Genomic DNA, 22142 nt, shown 5'->3' on the forward strand with positions numbered 1-22142 from the left:
TGAAGATTATTTTAATGTCTCATTAATGAATAGGACAATTTATTTTATAGGTTCTCACCAATTTTACCTCCTTTACGTAATTTTTTTTTTCTCAGATTTTTTTTGTGAAACTTGTCTTTAAAAACAAAATCAATATGGTTTTCATGTGCAGATTCAGTTGTTCAGAAACAAGTCAAGTGATAGTAAATAATGCTTTCGAAAAGTATTCTATTACTCTATGCACTACACACATACAACATATATATTTAATGAGTATATATATATATATATCTTTAAAAGTAATAGCTTTCTGTAAACCAGCTGGCTGCCCCTAGTAAAACATATTTTTTTTTCTATGACAATGTGTGTGGTACACCCAGTGCAGAGCTGTGCGGCCCACTCCTCTGTAGGAACAAAAATTGCGAAGGATTGTCCTATTGAAGAGAAGGTACCAGTACTAAGTGATTATTGATTCATATATTGTGCTCATTCATTTTGAGAAAAGCAAAGTTATTTACAAAGCTTGATATATTTTGCAAATCCCTCTGGAGTATTTACATCAGTGCTCAACAAATTTGTTTAAAAATTAGGTGTGAACAAGGATATTTAGGAGCCAGACAGTGCTATTTGTATAAAGCTATATGGGGAACCCGAATTACATGATGATTACCAATATTACCTGTTATGAGATGGCAGAGGTGGTGGTACTCAGTACCGGTGAGAACCCCACAAAAAAACCCCATATATATATATATATTTATATATGTTTACATTTATATATGTATGTAGAATACCCTTTGTCCAAACTGAAACAGAAAAGCTTTGGATTTCGGAATAGTTTAGATTTTAGAACATTTGCCTCTGAAAATGGGACAGTTTGGAGAGGGGTGGGATCAAGTGTAAACAAAAACTTAGGTAAATCAAGTTGGCACTTCCTAGTGTAAACCATTGGTTATAGTATAATTCCCACAAGGTGCTATAAGAAAATGTCTGCTTAGGCAGATTGCCCTTCTAAACAAGGTGTTTTTTTGCCACCTGAAAGGCTAAAGTGATTTATAGTTCCTTTTGGGGCTTTTTCCAATTTTTCTTTCAAAAGCTCTTATTACTTCACTTGACAGATTCTACCAAGTAAAAGTTAAGTTTTAGGAAACTTAGTGCACCCATAACCTCTCTTCCTTTCCTCTTTCCTTTTGTACTTTATAACCAAGTGTAAACAACAATATCTTATGTCATTTAGGCAATATGTAGGTCTCATAATTCAGCTTATATATGTAACCTAAGGGTAGTTTATATAATATGTAATACTTTTGTATACATAGTTCCCTCTGAAAGATAATACAGCACTGTAATCAGAAAGGTAATATTTGTTGTTTTAAATAAATCTAGACTATTATTAGCATTTTAGAGCACAAAAACCAAGCACATAGGCAGAGAAGACTGGGGCGCAGAAAAAATAGTAGTTTGTGACTTTATTTTTGTATATACAAACATATTAAACGGAATGTCTTCTTAATACATGAAAAACAAAAATCTATAATGTTCCCCATTTTGGATGCCAACATATCTATACTATAATTGCGTTTGTAATGTCCGTCGCTGTCGGCAGTTGCGCATGCATCCTTAAAGGAATGTTGGCACCACAACGCAGCCAAAATAATTCACCTGGATGCAGCAAAGCTGCATCCAGGTGGATTCTGTAAATGGCAGGCACCCTGGCATTTTCGGAAACCACCGGGATGCAGCGAAGGCAATTGGAGCATTACAAAAAAAAAAAAAAGAAAAGAAAAAAATACCCGCAATAAGTATGAAAAAAAACACCTAACCTCACTCAATAAGTATTTTTTTTTTTTAAACGAACCGCCCGCAATAAGTATTTAAAAATAAATAAATAAATAACCGCCCGTACAAAGTATTAAGAAAAAACAACAACTACCTAATAAAATTATTAACCCCTAAATCCGCAAACCCCATCGCAAACTACCTAATACATCTATTAACCCCTAAACCGCCAACCCCCACAACGAATTAAACCTAATTTACCTATTAACTCCTACACCGCCAACCCCCACAACACAAAAAACTAATTTAAAGACTAAGCCCTCTGACCTAACCTAAAACCCCCTAAATTAACCCCTTTAATTACAATAAAAATAAACTACATTACAATAAAAAATACAAAAAAAATTACATTAGATTAATCTAATTACAAAAAATAATAAACACATTATCCAAAAAAAATAAATTAAACTTAATCCCTAAGAAAAAAAAAAAAGACCCACAAAATAAAAACACCCCCTAATCTAATGCTAAACTACAAATAGCCCTTAAAAGGGCTTTTTGTAGGGCATTGCCCTAAGTTAAACAGCTTTTTTACATTAAAAATAAACAAAGTCCCCCCTAACAGTAAAAACCCCCACCCACCAACCCCCCCCCAAAAAAAAAAAACTAACACTAATAAACTACCCATTGTCCTGAAAAGGGCATTTGTATGGGCATTCCCTTAAAAGGGGAGTTAGCTCTTTTTTCAAGTGCCCCAAAAAAAACTAAGTTAACATTTTTAGAAAACAAAACAAAAAACTAACACTAAAGCCCAAAATAGGTACTCACTGTGTCAGAAGTCCGGCGGAGAAGGTCTTCTTCCAGACGGGTCCATCATAATCATCATCAGCGAAGGTGGCACTGAACGGAGGTCAGGAGCAGTCTTCCCAGAAGTGGCAAAGATGTGGAGGTTCCTCTTCATGCGATCGTCCGCCGCACACTGAAGAGAGAATTCAAGGTACCCCATATTTATTGGGGTACCTTGAATTCCTATTGGCTGAAATTTTTAAAATCAGCCAATAGGATGAGAGCTACTGAAATCTTATTGGCTGATTGGAACAGCCAAAAGGATTTCAGTAGCTTTTATTCTATTGGCTGATTTTAAAAATTCAGCAGCCAATAGAAAGAGAGCTACTGAAATGTTATTGGCTGATTTGAACAGCCAATAGGATTTTAGTAGCTCTAATTCTATTGGCTGTTTTGAAAAATTCAGCCAATAGGAATGCAAGGTACCCCAAATTGATTGCGGTACCTATTACATTCTCTTTTCAGTATACCATGGACGATCGGATGAAGAAGAGCCTTCATGTCGCCGACCACCGCCGCTGCCGAGGACCGCCTTTGCCGAGAACCGCCGCATCTGGGAAGACTGCTCTGGACCACCGCCCCGCGCCACCTTTGCTGTGGATGAAGATGATGGACCCGCTTGCCGAACTTCAGGAACCGTGAGTACCTATTTGGGGCTTAAGTGTTAGGGTTTTGTTTTTTTACCTTAGGTTTTTTTTTGGGGCACTTTGAAAAGGAGCTGAATGTCCTTTTAAGTGCTGTGAAAAAAAGAGTTAAATGCCCTTTGAAGGACAATGCCCATACAAATTCCCTTTTCAGGGTAATGGGTAGATTAGGTTTATTAGTGTTAGGTTTTTTTTATTTTGGGGGGTTTGGTGGGTGGGGGGTTTTACTGTTAGGGGGTACTTTTTTTACTGTTTATTTTTAATGTAAAAGAACTGTTTAACTTGGGGAAATGCCCTACAAAAATCCCTTTTAAGGGCTATTGGTAGTTTAGAATTAGATTAGGGGGTGTTTTTATTTTGTTTTTTTTCAAAGGGATTAGGTTTATTTTTTTTATTTTGGATAATGTGTTTATTTTTTTCTGTATTTCTATTTTTTATTTTTAGTAGCTTGGGGGGTTGTATTTACAACACACTGGCCCCTATTTATCAAAGGTCTTGCGGACCTGATCCACACTGCTCTTTCTAAATGCGGAGAGCAATACGCTCTCCGCATTTAACATTGCACCAGCAGCTCACAAGAGCTGCTGGTGCAACACCGCCCCCTGCTGACTCGCGGTCACTCGACTGTCAGCAGGGAGGTGTCAATCAACCTGATCGTATTCGATCGGGTTGATTTCCGGCGATTCCTGTCCGTCTGCTCAGAGCAGGCGGACAGGGTTATGGAGCAGCGGTCTTTAGAGCACTGCTCCATAACTTGTGTTTCTGGAGAGTCTGAAGACTCGCCAGAAACACGGCCCTTCAAGCTCCGTATGGAGCTTGATAAATATGGGCCATAGACTGCCCTCTGGACAAGCTTACCAAATAGTTAAGAGCATAAACATGTACATTTATGCTACTTTAGCCACACATTCAGAAGGGAAACACTTAAGACAGAAAATGAGTTTGCTTTTTTATTTTAAGGTTGCAACATATTTTAACTATTATAAAACAGCTTAAAGTAGTTTGACATACTCTGTTTCAAAAGTAATACATGGGGGCCAATTTATCACATAATTGAATCATGTCCGCCCGACGTCGCTAAATGCAGACAGCATACGCTGTCTGCATTTAACATTGCACAAGCATTTCTAGTGAAATGCTTGTGCAATGCCACCACCTACACATTCGTGGCCAATCGGCCGCTAGCAGTGGGTGTCAATCCTCCCGTTCGTATTTGATCGGGAAGATTGCAGTCCGTCACCTAAAAGGTGGCAGAGAAGTTAAGGAGCAGCGGTCTTATGACCGCTGCGTCTTAACTTCTATTTCCGGCGAGCCAGAAACTACGGGGGGGGGTAGATAGCATCCACTGCTTGTTAAATCTACCCCTAAGTAGGAAGAAGCAGTGTTTATTACCTAAACTGTAAATATGAAGGCATTCTTTTTTCTTTGTAAATTATTTTATAAACTAACAAAAGCAACAAGAAATGTGCTGAAGCGGCAGTGTTTTGTAAAGTTATTCATAGAGCCCAATACCAGTACAATACTGCAGCAAACTAAAGCATTTTGTTCAGGTTGTAAGTTAATTAGATATAAAGAGCAATACAGGTCATTTGTAAGAAACCAGTAGCATTATCTGCATTTATATTATTATTACTACTACTACTACTACCAATAATAATAATAATAATAATAAATATAAAAATAACGCAATTTAAAGGGATTCTAAACCCAAAGTTTTCTTTCATGATTCAGATAGAGCATGCAATTTTAAGCAACTTTCTAATTTACTCCTATAATAATTTTGTCTTCATTCTCTTGGTATCTTTATTTGAAAAGCAATAATGTAAGCTTAGGAGCCGGCCCATTTTTAGTTCAGCACCTGGATAGCCCTTGCTGATTGGTGGCTAAATGTAGCCACCAATCAGCAAGCACTATCCAGGGTTCTGAACCAAAAATTGTCCAGCTCCTAAGCTTAGATTTCTATTTTTTCAAATAAAGATAGCAAGAGAACGAAAAAAAATGATAATAGGAGTAAAATAGAAAGTTGCTTAAAATTGCATGCTCTATCTGAATCATGAAAGAAAAAAATGTGGGGTTTGTATCCTTTTAACAGTGTTTCACCTCAGAGTAATAAAATATAATATTAATTGAGAACAGCACTAGACCTTTTCTTTCAAGATATTCCAAAGGAAAGACACTGCTGTCTAACTCCAACAGTATACACCACAGCACAGATGAATCTGATTTTCTTTAATATAAAGACCATTATTTTCTCATTTTGCGGTACACATAGAATCAGGTAATGTTTCAGGCTAAACTGCCCTTCATTATGTTTTATGAGTAAGAGAGATATGACTAAAGGCAGCATAGCCAAAACCTTATCTGACTCTGGATGGACCCAAGAAAGTGTTGATTTCATAATGAAAAACAAGAGGTTCCGCTGTAGCTTTGTTTGCGTCCGAGTAAAACTACAGTGAACAGGAATTACAATGAATGTTGTAAATCATCAAAGCAAACAAAACTATATGGAGCTTTTTTATAATGTATAATAAAAGTGAGTAATTGTACTTGTGATTTGACTTGACATGAATGTGATGCATGACTGGCCAACAAGTCCTACTGAGCCAAAAAACAAACAAAGTAAGCCTCAGGGGCCACAATAGGGCCCTCATGTCCCTCTATTTCCCCGTCCAAGCTGTACGCCTTTCAGCTTACAATATATGGTTTTTTTGAGATGCATATACATGGAAATTTGTGGCACTTAAAGTTACAGTAAACATCTTGAGATGTTAATATAAAATGTTTACAGCTAGATTACGAGTTTTGCGTTATGGGTGAAAAAGCAGCGTTATGGCTCTTTTTCACTACCGCTGGTATTACGAGTTTTGCAGGTATAGGTGTACCGTACACTTTTTTGGCTGTAATGCAACATAACTACCGCAGCTTTCAAAAAGTCATTTTTCAATGGGACTTCCATAGCGCCGGTATTACGAGTTTGCCTGTCCGGCCAAAAAGTGAGCGGTACAGCCCATAACTAAAAGATTCGTACCGCCACCTGAAAGTCAGTAGTTATGGGTTTTACGCTACAAAGCCGTAACATAAAACTCATAACTAAAGTGCTAAAAAGTACACTAACACCCATAAACTACCTATTAACCCCTAAACCAAGGCCCTCCCGCATTGCAAAAACTAAAATAAAATTATTAACGCCTAATCTGCCGCTCCGGACATTGCTGCCACTATAATAAACATATTAACCCCTAAACCACCTTACTCCCACATCGCAAACACTAGTTAAATATTATTAACCCCTAATCTGCTGTCCATAACATCGCCACAACCTACATTACTGTTATTAACCCCTAATCTGCTGCCCCCAAAATCGCCGCCACTATACTAAAGTTATAAACCCCTAAACTTAACCCTAAGTCTAACCCTAACCCCCACTAACTTTAACATAATTAAAATAAATATAAATAAAAATTACAATTAATACCTAAATAATTCCTATTTAAAACTAAATACTTACCTGTAAAATAAACCCTAAGCTAGCTACAATATAACTAATAGTTACATTGTAGCTAGCTTAGGTTTTATTTTTATTTCACAGCTAAGTTTGTATTTATTTTAACTAGGTAGACTAGTTAGTAAAAAGTTATTAACTATTTACTAACTACCTAGCTAAAATAAATACAAATTTACCTGTAAAATAAAACCTAACCTGAGTTACACTAACACCTAACCTTACACTACAATTAACAAAATTACAAGAAAACCCCCACTAAATTACACAAAATAAAAAAGAAATTCTGAAATATTTTAACTAATTACACCTAATCTAATAGCCCTATCAAAATAAAAAAAGCCCCCCCAAAATAAAATAAAAAACATAGCCTAAACTAAACTACCAGTAGCCCTTAAAAGGGCCTTTTGCGGGGCATTGCCCCAAAGAAATCAGCTCTTTTACCTGTAAAAAAAAATATAAACACCCCCCCCAACAGTAAAACCCACCACCCACACAACCAAACCCCCCCAAATAAAATCCTATCTAAAAAACCTAAGCTCCCCATTGCCCTGAAAAGGGCATTTGGATGGGCATTGCCCTTAAAAGGGCATTTAGCTCTTTTTCTTTGCCCAAACCCTAAGCTAAAAATAAAACCCACCCAATAAACCCTTAAAAAAAACTAACACTAACCCCCGAAGATCCACTTACAGTTTTTGAAGACCGGACATCCATCCTCAACGAAGCGGCAGAAGTCCTCAGCAAAGCCGGCAGAAGTCTTCATCCAAGGTTTATAATATTTACCCTTAAACACATTGAGCGTTTTATATAAAATGTTTAGTTAAATATAATGTAACAACTTTGCAATTTACTTTCATTACTTATTTTGCCTCATTTTTATATAATTGAGCTCTGAAAATTGCGTGGCCGGACTTTTAGCCGACGGACACTTGGCCGACGGACATTTGGCCGACGGACATTTGGCCGAAACACAAGTGGCTGTCACATAACAGTCCGGCCACGAGATAGATAGATTTGATAGATAGATAGATACATAGATTAGATAGATAGATCAATAGATGCAATAGATACATTTGATAGATATGATAGATAGATAGATTTGATAGATAAATAGATAGATTTGATAGATAGATAGTTTCCCAGACAGAGAATTACAAAACGTGCGGTCTGGGACCCATGGTAAGGTTCCCGGAGGCAGTTGCGGCGCCCGAGGCTCTGATTAGAACAGAGCACTCTGGAACGTATCTGCCCTCGTCTGAAATCGGAACATTCTTTAGCTTTCTGTCTGTCAGCCAAATGTCCGTCGGCCAAATGTCCATCTGCCAAATGTCCTTCTGCCAAATGTCTTTCTGCATTTTGTCAGAGCACCGAAAATTGAGGATCTTCTCATTCTCAGAATTTGAAATGCACAATGCTACCTTATCAAGGTTATCTACATTTCCCTAATTGCTTTAACTGATAACAACTGCAAAATACAGCACTTTATACACGTTAGTCACAATCTTCTCTGTCTATTTCTTTGGTTTGTTTTTTGCTGTTCTAAAATGCAAATGATAGTCTATGTTAATTTAAAACAACAAACATGACCTTTCTTATTACAGTACTATCTTTCTGAGAGTACTTTGTATTCAAAAGTATTAAAAATGATATAAAACTATCTTTACGTTGTATCTATAAAGTAGCATAAATGTACAAATTTGTTAATATTAAAGGGCCAGTAAACCTAGCAAATAATGTTATATAATTCTGCACATAGTGCAGAATTACATAACATTAGCTTAGCGCCAGATTTCTAAAGTGAAGGGTTAAATAGATATCTCGCAAAGAAAACAGAACGCCGCACCTGGCTCTACTGAGCGGGTCTGTTTTTTTCTCCTATGCGTATCTGGTCACGATGTCTAATCACAGCCGGCCCGATTGCACTATTAAACTCAATGTAGCTCGCTACCAGACCAGAGCGGGAGTGAGCTACATTGAGTTTTAAAGCACGATCGGGTGCACTGTGAGTAGAAAGCGTGCCCACGATGCGCTTTGGAGAAGAAAACAGACCTGCTCAGTAGAGCCAGGAGCGGCGTTCTGTTTTCTTTGCAAGATATTTATTTAACCATTCACTTTAGAAATCTGGTGCTACTAAGCTAATGTTATATAATTCTGCACTATGTGCAGAATTATATAACATTATTTGCTAGGTTTACTGGCCCTTTAAGCTAAATACAATCTGCTCTTAATATGTTGGCATTCAAAATGGGGAACATTATAGTTATATCATTCTGGTGATTTTTCGCCCCTGAAAATGTAATATACATTTATCTTCCTTACTATCTATCTATCTATCTATCTATCTATCTATCTATCTATCTATCTATCTTTCTTTCTTTCTATCTATCTATCTATCTATCTATCTAATCTATCGATCTTTTTCTATTGAACAATTGTAATAAAAAGGATTTTAATTTGTTTTAAAAATGTTGAGACTTAGCTGTTATGTTCTTCTTTAGCAGCATAAGAGAAAGGCTTTGTAATTGCAAGGTGTTTACTGTCCCTTTAGATTTTGGCTGGGTTTTCTTCATTTAAAACTAAGATCAGCTCACTAAGGTCAGTTCTCTATGAGCAGTGACCATTCAGCCAATCTACCATCATTTACATGGTGAAAAAAGGCAGCATCAGGACTGGGCTAACACTTTGCTTTACAGCGACCCTGTGCAATTTCATCATAATATCATAGGATTTCACTAGGATCTTGCTTGGTTACATAGTAGACTTCCTTAAATTTAGAAGGAAACGAGAGTGAATGTCTCTGTACCTGCCAAATGCATGTTCCCTTGTGAGTCCTGGGACAAGCTTCTTGATTAGTGATGTCGCAAACCTAAAAATTTGGGTTCGCGAACGGCGGACGCGAACTTCCGCAAAAGTTCGCGAACGGGCGAACCTCCATAGACTTCAATAGGCAGGCGAATTTTAAAACCCACAGGGACTCTTTCTGGCCACAATAGTGATGGAAAAGTTGTTTCAAGGGCACTAACACCTGGACTGTGGCATGCCGGAGGGGGATCCATGGCAAAACTCCCATGAAAAATTACATAGTTGATGCAGAGTCTGGTTTTAATCCATAAAGGGCATAAATCACCTAACATTCCTAAATTGTTTGGAATAACGTGCTTTAAAACATCAGGTATGATGTTGTATCGATCAGGTAGTGTAAGGGTTACGCCCGCTTCACAGTGCGCAGTGTAGGTGATATACCTGCCCTGACCATGCTTTGCAGACCAGTTATCAGTAGTCAGATGGACCCTTGCCCCAACACTGTGTGCCAGACATGCCATTATAGCAGACTTATATGGCTTTGGCGTTGCTTTTTTAGAAGGCTGCTAAATGCCACTGGGCACTACACATGTTTTATGCCCAGCAGTGAAGGGGTTAATTAGGTAGCATGTAGGCAGCTTGTAGAGTTAATTTTAGCTTAAGTGTAGTGTAGTAGACAACCCAAAGTATTGATCTAGGCCCATTTTGGTATATTTCATGCCACCATTTCACCGCCAAATGCGATCAAATAAAAAAAATTTTTCACTTTTTCACAAACTTTAGGTTTCTCACAGAAATTATTTACAAACAACTTATGCAATTATGGCATAAATGGTTGTAAATGCTTCTCTGGGATCCCCTTTGTTCAGAAATAGCAGACTTATATGGCTTTGGCGTTGCTTTTTGGTAATTAGAAGGCTGCTAAATGCCACTGTGCACCATACGTGTTTTATGCCCAGCAGTGAAGGGGTTAATTAGGGAGCATGTAGGCAGCTTGTAAAGTTAATTTTAGCTTAAGTGTAGTGTAGTAGACAACCCAAAGTATTGATCTAGGCCCATTTTGGTATATTTCATGCCACCATTTCACCGCCAAATGCGATCAAATTTAAAAAAAAACTTACATTTTTTCGCAATTTTAGGTTTCTCACTGAAATTATTTACAAACAGCTTGTGCAATTATGGCACAAATGGTTGTAAATGGTTCTCTGGGATCCCCTTTGTTCAGAAATAGCAGACATATATGACTTTGGCATTGCTTTCTGGTAATTAGAAGGCCGCTAAATGCTGCTGCGCATCACACGTGTATTATGGCTAACAGTGAAGGGGTTAATTAGGTAGTTTGTAGAGAGCTTGCAGGGTTAATTATAGCTTTAGTATAGAGATCAGCCTCCCACCTGACACATCAGACCCCCTGATCCCTCCCAAACAGCTCCCTTCCCTCCCCCACCCCACAATTGTCCCCGCCATCTTAAGTACAGGCAGAAAGTCTGCCAGTACTAAAATAAAAGGTTTTTAAAATGTTTTATTTTTTTATAGCATATTTACATATGCTGTGGTGTAGCATCCCCCCTTAGCCCCCAACCTCCCTGATCCCCCCCAAAACAGCTCTCTAACCCTCCCCATCTGCCTTATTGGCGGCCATCTTGGGTACTGGCAGCTGTCTGCTATTATTTCACAGTCAAAAAAGTGACACACGCTGGCAGGCAGGCAACTGCAATTAGATTACACTAGCAGACTGATGTTTCACAGTCAAAAAAGTTTTTTTTTTTAAAATTTACACTACTGTTACACCAGATATGAGTGGTGGCACTGGGCAAGTGGGCCTGGCACACACGCTGGCAGGCAGGCAACTGCAATTAGATTACACTAGCAGACTGATGTTTCACAGTCAAAAAAGTTTTTTTTTTTTAAATTTACACTACTGTTACAACAGATATGAGTGGTGGCACTGGGCAAGTGGGCCTGGCAGGCAGGCAACTGCAATTAGATTACACAGGAAAAAAAAAACAGACTGATGTTCTAGCCCTAAAAAGGGCTTTTTGGGGTGCTGTCCTTACAGCAGAGATCAGATGAGTCCTTCAGGACTGTAGTGGACACTGAATACACTAGCCTAGCTATCGATTTCCCTATTAAATCAGCAGCAGCTACACTGTCCCTCCTCTCACTAAGAATACAGCTTCCGAATGAATCTAAAATGGCTGCTGTCCAGGAGCTGGGAGGGTCTAGAAGGGAGGGTCTGCTGCCGATTGGCTGGAATCTGTCTGCAGATTGTGAGATACAGGGTCAAAGTTTTCTCAATGATGACGAATAGGGGGCGGATCGAACATCGCATATGTTCGCCCACCGTTGCGAACGCGAACAAGCTATGTTTGCCGGGAACTTTTCGCCGGCGAACAATTCGAGACATCACTATTCTTGATCTATAATGGGATGTGGCCATTGAGGGCATTTTCATGTAAAACATTGTCCTTTTAAATAAAGATGTTCATGTGTTATTGTCTAGTCAGTGTTTACAGATATGGTTCACTTTTGAGTAATTTGGCTTATAGGTAATGTCCTTATATCCTTTATTTAGCTGATATGACACATCAATTCCTTATGTTCTGTATCTGCACATGAGATGATAATGATAAAAAAACGTTCTTATAGTGCTAATAACAGATGTGTAAGAAGCATATTATACCAATATGCCATTCTGTTTTAAATTACGTTGAACACTTTGCTTTCAAAAAGAGCAACAACACGTGGCATAGCAGTGCTTTGCTGCCCTTTCTGGGAAAAATGGTAAAATAGGTTTTATCATCTACATCATTTATTTAGAATGTTTGAGAAATTCAGTCCCTTAGAGGAAGGTTTCTGGGTAAAAATATAACTATGAAATAAGGTTATAATATTTATTATGAAAAAATTAGAATGTTTGATATGTAAATCAAAGATAATTTGACAACAAGCACAATACTTATAACAGGAGGATTTTAACGCATATTACTTTATTTTAATAGATTAAAAAACAAAGTTAAAAAAAAATATACAAAAAAAACCTATTGGGGCCTATCTATCAAGCTCCGAAAGGAGCTTGACGGCCCGTGTTTCTGGCGAGTCTTCAGACTGCTGCTCCATAACCTGTCCGCCTGCTGTGAGCAGGCGGACAGACATCGCCGGAAATCAACCCGATCGAGTACGATCGGGCTGATTGACACCTCCCTGCTGGCGGCCCATTGGCCGCGAGTCTGCAGGGGGCGGCGTTGCACCAGCAGCTCTTGTGAGCTACTGGTGCAATGCTGAATACGGAGAGCGTATTGCTCTCCGCATTCAGCGAGGTCTGGCGGACCAGGTCCGCCAGACTTTGTTAAATAGAGGCCATTGTGTTAAAGAGACATTAAACTCACAACATATATTAGCAATTACGCACTGAGCTGCAAAATAAATGATAAACTAGTTATTAGCAGCCTTTTTATTAGCACCATTTACAGGGTTTTGCAAATCAAGAGGAGTTCTGGGATACACCCCTAATAAGAGTAATTGTAAGAAATAAAAGTAATTTAAAAGTAATTTTTGTATCTAATAAGCTATTAAAATAACCTAAAAAAAAATACTTATTTGACTCCCTGAAAATAGTGCCCTTCCATATTTCAAAAGAGCTGTCAATTAGCCCCAAAATTTAGGCTCTCATGCAGTATTCCCATGTTGGCTCTGGGAGGAATATAAGCAGGCTGTTTCAAATGATTATGAAGTTCAATAGAGTCTTTTATACCCCTTTAATATACACCTTTAATATACAGAAAATAAAAATAGAAAATAAAAGATGGTCAGCAATTCTCATAAATTGTATAATTTCTTTACTACACTTCCATGAAAAGCATTGGTAAAGTTATAAGGGTTTTTGGGTGTTAAAGCAGTTTAATTTGTTTTACTAAAGCTCACTAAGTAAAAATAGGGTTAATTGTTTCATGAAAAATATTTCAATTAACAAAAGTAAAACAGGTCCCTCTTCCTCTTGTACTGTCTGTTATGTTTTTCTATTTTATCACAAATCCTTGTCATTGTATACCCTTATCTCTGTACCAAGCGCTACGGAATTTAGTGACGCTATACAAATAAATTATAATATTAATAATTTACACACTCACAGAAATGTACATTATAAAATTATTATGTAAGGTATTATTTTGCCAATTATAATATGAACACATTTTTTATTTGGTAACAGATAAAGTCAAAAAAATATGATAACTCCAATGTTTTCTTTACATATTTGTTTGTATTGTTTTCCGATACAGTAATATGTCTAACATTTTTTGTTTCTATAAACATTAAAGACAACAAATTGGAAACACTATGTAAGAGATATTAACCTAGCCAATGCATTAAGAATTTAGAAATATTAAAAAGTTACAACAGAATATCATGTTTACTACAATTTGTAATGTGTTTTAAATGCACTCAATTTTAAATTAGTTTATAAAAGTGTAACTTTAATATGGAATGCAAACTAATGGAAGCCTTTTAAGATTGTACATATATTTATCTTTTTTGGTACATGGAAACCTGCAGATTCATATAAATAAAATAATTACAGTTTATGACTAGATTTGACTTTTTCCTTACTAATGGTTTAAGCATAAAATATGTGTTAGTTTTAAAATACACACAGTATATATATATATATATATATATATATATATACACTCACATACTGGTCTAAAAGAGGCTGCTTCCGGGTGGTAAATCGCCATAGAACTAGCTGATGAGCTGTTGTTCGTTCCTGGTAGAGCGTTTCTTTCTTTGAATGCATATATATATATATATATATATATATATATTTATATATATATATATATATAACCTACATCCAAAACTGTGGTGCAGGTTGCAGTCCCGCTACCCGCTTTGACGGAGCCGGAACTGAGGGGCAGAAAGCATCTGTTTTTATATGATAAGGTCAATGATCATGTTCCATTACCATATGGAGCCAGATAACTGATACAGACAGTGACACACACACAGTGTCACTGTGTGTATCAGTGCAGTGGTGACAACGCATGTTGTGGGAGGGAAGAAAGGAGGCAGGTGGCAGGGCCACGCCCCTGTATATCATACGACGCCATACACACATCATGCCACCTACATACATCATGCCACACACACCAACTCATTCTATATTAGGCATCAGTTTAATTACAGTTATGAGCTTCTGTGCGTCAGGCATGGAAAAATATGATTGTACATGGGAAAAAACTATTTATAAAGACATCATATAGTCACAGAATTTGTAAAAGAACAATCACACAGGACACTACTGCATGGGTATATACATTGATTTAAAAATATATGCACATTACTTATCTACATTATTTTTTGGTATATATATATATATATATATATAAATATATATACACACAATATAAGGAAAGAGTGCGAATCAAATCAATAAACTAGCAACTTCTGTGCTTATCCTGAATACAGACACACAAATAGAACAGCCAAAAATTGCACAAACCCCAAATGAATGTCAGTTACTCGCCGGTTGAAAAGTCCAGTCTTTAGGTTAAACTGAAATAAGGCAATTTTAGCACTGAATGCGTGCTTTCTTACCCTTCACCTATAGCTTCTGGCTTCCGAGAACGAGGGACCGCTTTTCTCACGGGCAAAACTGCTCCTCTGTACCCTCCGCCTCCTTCGGCGTCTCCAGCCGGAAGTGCTCTCCGGGTCTTGCAAATTAGCTTGTTAGCAGGACGTGCAGTATACAGCAATATTGGCAGTGGATGTCAGGATAACAAGATAGATCATCAGAGGAAGAAATCATCCACGCCAAAAGTAAAAGTAAAACTTGACCTTTATTTTCTTCGGTTAAAATTGCAAACAGTTGCGAATAAGGAGATCCTTACAGCAGCACTGGGCTTACGCGTTTCGTAGTGCTAAATAGCACTCCAAAAAAGCTGTGATGTCACCAGAGCCACAGGCAGTTAACCCCAGTCCGGAATGGGTGCAAGAAACAAGGGAGATTACAAATAAAAAGTAATACAACACATAGAAACACCCAGCACTCACCAGCTAGCTCACAGCTAAGATAAAATCACAACTGGAAAGGTTAGTCACCGCATCTGGCCAAATGGGAAAGCTCAGGCACCACGTCAAGGTCCTTTCCTTTGCCTGAGTCCCTAACACAGGCACACCATCATGCGAGCTCACAAAGCTAAACAAACTGAGAACAAAGAAGGGGTGCACAGGTGGCTGTAATCACCCATAGAAAATACAAAACATGGAAGGGAACTGCACTCCAAGACCGGATCAGGTACACATCCTGTGACTCAGTAACATCCAGCCCTGGGTGCTAAATAGCACTCCAAAAAATGTTTTGTATTTTCTATGGGTGATTACAGCCACCTGTGCACCCCTTCTTTGTTCTCAGTTTGTTTGGCTTTGTGAGCTCGCATGATGGTGTGCCTGTGTTAGGGACTCAGGCAATGGAAAGGACCTTGACGTGGTGCCTGAGCTTTCCCATTTGGCCAGATGCGGTGACTAACCTTTCCAGTTGTGATTTTATCTTAGCTGTGAGCTAGCTGGTGAGTGCTGGGTGTTTCTATGTGTTGTATTACTTTTTATTTGTAATCTCCCTTGTTTCTTGCACCCATTCCGGACTGGGGTTAACTGCCTGTGGCTCTGGTGACATCACAGCTTTTTTGGAGTGCTATTTAGCACCCAGGGCTGGATGTTACTGAGTCACAGGATGTGTACCTGATCCGGTCTTGGAGTGCAGTTCCCTTCCATGTTTTGTATTTTCTATGGGTGATTACAGCCACCTGTGCACCCCTTCTTTGTTCTCAGTTTGTTTGGCTTTGTGAGCTCGCATGATGGTGTGCCTGTGTTAGGGACTCAGGCAATGGAAAGGACCTTGACGTGGTGCCTGAGCTTTCCCATTTGGCCAGATGCGGTGACTAACCTTTCCAGTTGTGATTTTATCTTAGCTGTGAGCTAGCTGGTGAGTGCTGGGTGTTTCTATGTGTTGTATTACTTTTTATTTGTAATCTCCCTTGTTTCTTGCACCCATTCCGGACTGGGGTTAACTGCCTGTGGCTCTGGTGACATCACAGCATTTTTGGAGTGCTATTTAGCACCCAGGGCTGGATGTTACTGAGTCACAGGATGTGTACCTGATCCGGTCTTGGAGTGCAGTTCCCTTCCATGTTTTATATATATATATATATATATATATATATATATATATATTTACACATATATACACAAACATACAGTTTATATGATGCTGCAAATTCAAAGTGGAAAACCAGAAAGAGAAAAACACATAGAGCAGATAGCAATGTGGTTAAATTAGAAGATCAAACCTTTTTAAACAAATAAAATTCAAATAATTCCCTCAGCTTTTTCTTACATTTGTAGGCAGGACGTAAGAGACAAGGAGACTATGCAGCTGAAAGTGACATGCTTCACTAATCCTTATGCTGAAGGACTGCTGCTTCTTAACTCCCGTTTCCAGCAAGCCTAAAGGCTCGCGTGGAAACAGCAGCATACGGAGCTTGATGGATCGGCCCCATAGTCTGTTCTAGACTGAGTTTGCCAAGTCCTTCAAGGTGTTGACCCAGTCTGTTCTCGACTACAAGACTGACATGTCCTGTTATGATTACTTCACTTGCTTATCTGGTTAACATTTATTCTAAGTTCAGTTCTGCAGTTTCTACTTTGGCCTCTAGTTTTTAAGCCGTCAACCGCAAATACGCTGGAATTCCGCAGCGTATTTGTGGCGAGGCTGATTCGCCTTAGTTATCAAAGGCTAGAGACCGGCAAAAGTAGAATATAGTGATGTAAGCTACGATCCGCTGGTCTCAGTCCGACACAGATTGATTCTTACGTCACTACAGATGTTCCGAACGCAAGTTCGGCACAATCTGACTACTTTTGGTAGATATCAAATAACTAGCAGGTACGCTCTGCACTATTTCGGCCCAGCGTACCTGCTTTTCAATTCGCCGCCCTGGAGGCGGCGGTTCCCATAGGAATCAATGGGAGTCTGACAGCAGCGAGAGCTCATGTTCGCTGCTGCCCGATATCCCATTGATTTCTATGGAAACGTCTGCACCTAACATGTACCCCGAGTCTAAACACCCCTAATCTACCCCCCCTACACCGCCGCCACCTAAATAAAGTTATTACCCCCTAAACCGCCACTCCTGGACCCCGCCGCCACCTACATTATACTTATTAACCCCTAAACCGCCGCTCCCGGAGCCCCCCGCACCTAAATAAGTTATTACCCCCTAAACAGCCGCTCCTGGACCCCGCCGCAACTATAATAAATATATTAACCCCTAATCTGCCGCCCCCTATACCGCTGCCACCTATATTAAAGTTATTAACCCCTATCCTGCGGATCCCGGGCCCCGCCGCAACTAAATTAAATGTTTAACCCCTAAACCGCCGCTCCCGGACCCCGCCGCCACCTTTATTAAACTTATATTAACCCCTAAACCTAAGTCTAACACTAACACTAACACCCCCCTAACTTAAATATTATTTAAATCAATCTAAATACATATTACAATTATTAACTAAATTATTCCTATTTAAAACTAAATACTTACCTGTAAAATAAACCCTAAAATAGCTACAATATAATTAATAATTATATTGTAGCTATTTTAGGATTTATTTTTATTTTACAGGCAACTTTGTATTTATTTTAAATAGTTACAATAGCTATTAAATAGTTATTAACTATTTAATAGCTACCTAGTTAAAATAACTACAAAATTACCTGTAAAATAAATCCTAACCTAAGTTACAAATACATCTAACACTACACTATCAATAAATGAATTAAATAAATTACCTACAATTACCTAAAATTAAATACAATTAAATAAACTAAACTATAGTACAAAAAAACCAAAACGCTAAATTACAGAAAATAAAAAAATATTACAAAAATTTTAAACTAATTACACCTAATCTAAGCCCCATAATAAAATAAAAAAGCCCCCCAAAATAATAAAATTCCCTACCCTAAACTAAATTACAAAAGTAACCAGCTCTTTTACCAGCCCTTAAAAGGGCTTTTTGCGGGGCATTGCCCCAAAGTAATCAGCTCTTTTACCTGTAAAAAAAAAGCAATACAATACCCCCCCAACATTACAACCCACCACCCACATACCCCTACTCTAAACCCACCCGATCCCCCCTTAAATAAACCTATTACTACCCCATTGAAGATCACCCTACCTTGAGCCGTCTTCACCCAACCGGGCCGAACTCTTTATCCGATGCGGGCACAAGTGGTCCTCCAGTCGGGCAGAAGTCTTCATCCGATCGGGGTAGAAGAGGTCCTCCATCCGGTAGAAATCTTCATCCAAGCGGCATCTTCTATCTTCATCCTTCTGGCGATGAGCGGCTCCATCTTGAAGACCTCCGGTGCGGAACATCCAGCTCTACCGACGACTACCCCACGAATGACTGGTCCTTTAAATGACGTCATCCAAGATGGTGTCCCTCAAATTTCGATTGGCTGATAGGATTCTATCAGCCAATCGGAATTAAGGTAGGAAAAATCCGATTGGCCGATTGGATCAGCCAATAGAATGCGACGTCAATTCTATTGGCTGATCCAATCAGCCAATCGGATTGAACTTCAATCCGATTGGCTGATTACATCAGCCAATCAGATTTTCCTACCTTAATTCTGATTGGCTGATAGAATCCTATCAGCCATTCGGAATTCGAGGGACGCCATCTTGGATGACATCATTTAAAGGACCAGTCATTCGTCGGGTAGTCGTCGGTAAAGCTGGATGTTCCCGCGCCGGAGGTCTTCAAGATGGAGCCGCTCATCGCCGGAAGGATGAAGATAGAAGATGCCGCTTGGATGAAGATTTCTACCGGATGGAGGACCTCTTCTGCCCCGATCGGATGAAGACTTCTGCCCGGCTGGAGGACCACTTGTGCCCGCATCGGATGAAGAGTTCAGCCCGGTTGGGTGAAGACGGCTCAAGGTAGGGTGATCTTCAATGGGGTAGTGTTAGGTTTATTTAAGGGGGGATCGGGTGGGTTTAGAGTAGGGGTATGTGGGTGGTGGGTTGTAATGTTGGGGGGGGGTATTGTATTGCTTTTTTTTTTACAGGTAAAAGAGCTGATTACTTTGGGGCAATGCCCCGCAAAAAGTCCTTTTAAGGGCTGGTAAAAGAGCTGGTTACTTTTGTAATTTAGTTTAGGGTAGGGAATTTTATTATTTTGGGGGGCTTTTTTATTTTATTAGGGGTCTTAGATTAGGTGTAATTAGTTTAAAATTCTTGTAATATTTTTTTATTTTCTGTAATTTAGTGTTTGTTTTTTTTGTACTATAGTTTAGTTTATTTAATTGTATTTAATTTTAGGTAATTGTGGGTAATTTATTTAATTAATTTATTGATAGTGTAGTGTTAGGTGTATTTGTAACTTAGGTTAGGATTTATTTTACAGGTAATTTTGTAGTTATTTTAACTAGCTAGCTATTAAATAGTTAATAACTATTTAATAGCTATTGTAACTATTTAAAATAAATACAAAGTTGCCTGTAAAATAAAAATAAATCCTAAAATAGCTACAATATAATTATTAATTATATTGTAGCTATTTTAGGGTTTATTTTACAGGTAAGTATTTAGTTTTAAATAGGAATAATTTAGTTAATAATTGTAATATGTATTTAGATTTATTTAAATAATATTTAAGTTAGGGGGGTGTTAGTGTTAGACTTAGGTTTAGGGGTTAATAAGTTTAATATAGGTGGCGGCGGGGTCCGGGAGCGGCGGTTTAGGGGTTAAACATTTAATTTAGTTGCGGCGGGGTCCGGGAGCGGTGGTTTAGGGGTTAAACAATTTATTTAGTTGCGGCGGGGTCCGGGATCCGCAGGATAGGGGTTAATAACTTAATATAGGTGGCGGCGGTATAGGGGGCGGCAGATTAGGGGTTAATAGGTATAATGTAGGTGGCGGCGGGGTCCGGGAGCGGCGGTTTAGGGGTTAATATATTTATTATAGTTGCGGCGGGGTCCAGGAGCGGCGGTTTAGGGGGTAATAACTTTATTTAGGTGCGGGGGGCTCCAGGAGCGGCGGTTTAAGGGGTAATACATATAATGTAGGTGGCGGCGGGGTCCAGGAGCGGCGGTTTAGGGGGTAATAACTTTATTTAGGTGCGGCGGGGTCCGTGAGCGGCGGTTTAGGGGGTAAAACAGTATAGTTTAGTGTGGGTGCTTAGTGACAGGCTAGCAAGAAAGCTGCGAAGAAGCCGATGAGCAGCAAGAACGATGACGGTCAGTTAACAACAGTCCGCTGCTCATCGCTCCATACTTGGTGCGCGGCTTCTTGACAGCTTTCTTGATAACTTTGGCGAACGTATTCAGGTCCGCGGCGGCGATGGTAGGCGAGCGTATTGGGCTGGTGAATGCAGGTAAGTAGACGGCTTGATACATAGAGGCCTTTGACTCTATTTATTGCTTAAAGGGATAGAAAGGTCAAAAAGGAAATCTGCATGGGTGCATTTTAATTTGAAATATAAGCATTTTTGCTATAAACTTCCATGAGCAAAACTGTTTCTGGTAAAAGTTATTACTGTTTTTTAGCAGCATATGCACATATCCTGTGAGGGCCGTGCACCAGTATTTAAACCAGAGCTTTCCAAACTTTTTATGTTGGTGACACTTTTTAGACCTACATCATTTCATGACACAGTAATTCAGTTGTACTAGCAAAAAGGTTAAACTAACTTGTTTTAAGAGATACGGACACATACATAAATTATATAATAACAAAATGTGTTTACAAGTAACAGTGTGTATGTGCAAGAATTAAAAAAAATTATAATAACAACAATATCTACTTACTATTTTAATGGGATGTATGAGGTTGATGGGATGAACACAGTTTCTGAATATTTAGTGGAATATTAGATAAAGACACTGGCATTTTATCATCAAGCATTTTTAAGCTTCCACTTCCTATCCATATATCAAGAGCAGGAACAGCAATGCTTGATGGGAGCTAGCTGCAAAAAACAGAAACACTTTGACTTCTGACTTCAGCTCAGCGTTTAAGCTGCTGCCCTCAGAGCTCTGCGAGTCCGACTGACTACTGCCCGCGCTGCAAACACACTGCTGTCCCACTCACTGACTACACATGCAGTCACGAGCCAATTGAGGAGACTACACGTGCAGTCAGGAGCCAATGTGCCGCCAATGGGAATAGTTTCAGTTCCCGCTAAGCTGCGCCAATAGGTTAAGATGATCTGTGACCCACTAGGTATCAATCACGTGTCAACCAAGTGATATGCGTAGCAGGCAGACGGAAAGTCGGAAACCAAAAAAAATGTAAAAAGAATGCTTGCTTGGAAGACCCATAAATGTAAAAAACTGAGCCACAAAAATATCTTCAGTGCTTCATGTTATCCGTTCTTAAAATTTCCACTCACCCACAGTGAGTACAAATTAAACTGGAGCGAGTAGAGGGAGATAAATGCTGTCTATACACTGTGCCAAATGAGCAGCAAATGTATTTATATGTAATAATTGTATTAAAAGGACTTAATATGTTATGGTGTGAAAT

At 38.8% G+C, this 22142-nt stretch overlaps 1 long non-coding RNA gene across 1 annotated transcript; it reads left to right on the forward strand.

Annotated features, from left to right (window-relative positions):
- Positions 1 to 8818: 8818 nt before the first annotated feature.
- Positions 8819 to 14135, forward strand: LOC128650268 (uncharacterized). Its single transcript, XR_008400736.1, has 2 exons — positions 8819 to 11309; positions 11450 to 14135. It is a non-coding gene; the product is annotated as an uncharacterized LOC128650268 (long non-coding RNA).
- The last annotated feature ends 8007 nt before the right edge of the window (positions 14136 to 22142 follow it).

The sequence above is a fragment of the Bombina bombina genome, chromosome 2 (genome assembly GCF_027579735.1).
Source record: "Bombina bombina isolate aBomBom1 chromosome 2, aBomBom1.pri, whole genome shotgun sequence".
NCBI lineage: Eukaryota > Metazoa > Chordata > Amphibia > Anura > Bombinatoridae > Bombina > Bombina bombina.